Source organism: Cuculus canorus, chromosome 6, assembly GCF_017976375.1.
Source record: "Cuculus canorus isolate bCucCan1 chromosome 6, bCucCan1.pri, whole genome shotgun sequence".
In the NCBI taxonomy this organism is placed as follows: Eukaryota; Metazoa; Chordata; class Aves; order Cuculiformes; family Cuculidae; genus Cuculus; species Cuculus canorus.
In genome coordinates this window covers 98,631-101,141 of record NC_071406.1, presented here as the reverse complement: position 1 = coordinate 101,141, position 2,511 = coordinate 98,631, and positions in this window count along the sequence as shown.

Sequence of the window (2,511 nt, the reverse complement as noted above, 5' to 3'; positions counted from 1 at the left end):
CAACTTTGTTAAAAATTATCTGACTTGAACCTGCCTATTTCCATATTCTTGATATGGTTATAGGATGTGATGAAGCAGATGCACTCTAAACCTGCTACTTTGCCATTTACGAGCACATTCTTACACAGGCTTTTGTGACTTCGCATGCTATCACCCAACTTTTTGACATTTTCCTTAAGACAAATCCCAAACTGTATTCCAGGCTCATTAGATGGTGCCACTTCAGGAATGAATCACAATGTAGACAAATCTTTGAGCAATTTGGCAATATTGATCATTATATTTTAACCCTTCACAATTTTATTTGTAATTATTTTAATTTATTTGTCGGAGTGGGAGGCGGACCCAGAGTAACGATGGAGTCTCAATATGAGTATGATCATTCCCATTTATTCATGCACCTTACACTTCTTATATACTTATCCCAATAGTGCACGCGCTAACAAAACAAATCCTGATTGGTTATGTCCCACTGTTCACGAGCCTTATGCTGTCACGCAACTGGCCAGACGCTCTTGAGCACGCGAAAGGGGCAGATACAAACTTCTCATCACGACTCTTCGGGACTTTCCCGCGCTGGATTCCACATTCTTGTATTCTGCTCCCTTTTATCTTATCTCAAGGTCAGGCCTAGCTACAGACAGCAAACCCTGGATTGTTCACTGCTATTAAATCATGAGCCATTCTTCCACATTTACTATTATTATTATATTTATTACAAATTCGTAATTTGTAATTATTATATTTGTAATTAAACTACTTTAATTATGCATTGTTGCAACACTAGAGGGTTGATCTTCGATACATTATACAGATTAAAAAAATGCAAGCCTATGAGCTTAGTTGGTAGTGTTATTATTATTCTAAGAAGAGGGACAAAGTTGTGACAAGGGTATGGTCAACAAATGGCTCACAGATTTCTAATCAAAGGGTATTGCATTAACCCTCAAGTACTACACATGGTGCACTGCATTCGACAGAGCTAACGTAGTGAATGGTGTAACATCTCAGCATCCCTGGTAAATCGTCTTCTGATGAGAAGAAGACTGGGTTGAAGAGCTCTGAAGTTTTGTATTGGATAGAGCTTACTCTGCTTTTACCTGCTAGTAAAAAGAGAAGCATAATGGACTTGCTTAGTGGTGGCTGTGGCTGTGAGTTGTTTGGGCTGCGGAAGTGCCGTATGCTCTGTTCTCTACAGTCACACAGTCATTTCATTCAATCTGTTAATTGCAGTTGAGTTGTGCATGAGTAAAGACATAATATCTCCCTTCAGGACTGAATTTAATGTAGATCTAACTCTTTCTAGAAGTGTTCTCATCTGCTAACCAGGAGAAAGGGCAGCTGTTGCTGCTGGAATGATTCCTCAACTCCATTCATGGCTGTCCTCTTTCCCTGGAAATGGATATGCCAAATAAATGATATTGGCGGCAGCAGCAGTCTGCTTCTGGCTGCTGTAGAAAAGATGTCCAATAAGCATTGTTTTGGGCACGCTGGTGGAAAGGCAACATGCCTGTCATTAAAACAGCAGCAGCTTTTCTCTCCTATCAGGTTTTGTGCAGTCATGTTTCTCTCCGTTAACAGTGCTTCCCAGCCCTTTTGTCCTTGCCTCCAACTCACCAGTCCCTTGCCCATTCTTACTGTACGAAAGAGAATCTGTAAACAAAACTCATCATAATCCGAACGTATGAAAAAACACATTTAAAAGCATGAATGGGAACCAGAACCAAGGATATTGCTAAACATAGGACTTGCCTATAATTTAGAGATGCCTCCTGGCTAGTGTCTAACCAGCCAGGCTGGTCTTACATGTGTCCCAGATCTGTCAGAGCTATTAGGCATGCACACATCCGATTTGTATGTGTTGTAGCCCCACGCCAGGTGGCTGGTCACATTTACTGGTGCTTTGGGTTGGCTTTTTTTTTCTTTTTTTCTCCCTTAAAAAACGGCCAGCCTGCTACTGTAACACAACTTCTTACCTAACTGGCAACAATGCAGCCTAGGGCACTCATGGCAACACTGGGGTTCGGGAAAGCCGAGCTGCAGACTGATGGCAGATAGATCAGTAAAACACTGAGAATTGTGACTGCAGTGTAGAAGCCTGGGCTCCGCTGCAATAACAAAATGCATCTTCTTCAGAGCCTGATTCGGAACAGACAGCAGCGCTAGAGCTCTGCCACAGTTTGTCACTTGTTTAGGACTGACCGAGATTTTGCCAGGGCTGGGCAGTTTCAGGGTTTGTCAAGGTTCTCTCCTCATTGCCTAAGTCACACAAAGCCTTCCCCGCGAATAAAAAGGGCTGCCAGCGCCTGTAGCTTTCAGAAGACACAACTCAATACTGGACACACTCAAAATGAACGGCATTTGCATTGTTCATGAGGGATTCAGTTACGAGGGAATACTGGACCCAGCGAGCCCAGGGAGCCCGGCGGATCCCTTGAGAGGCAACAGCACAGCCACGGGGGGAGGGATCTGAGAAGGGAGGGACCCGGGCGGCGCCCCGCACTCCTCGCG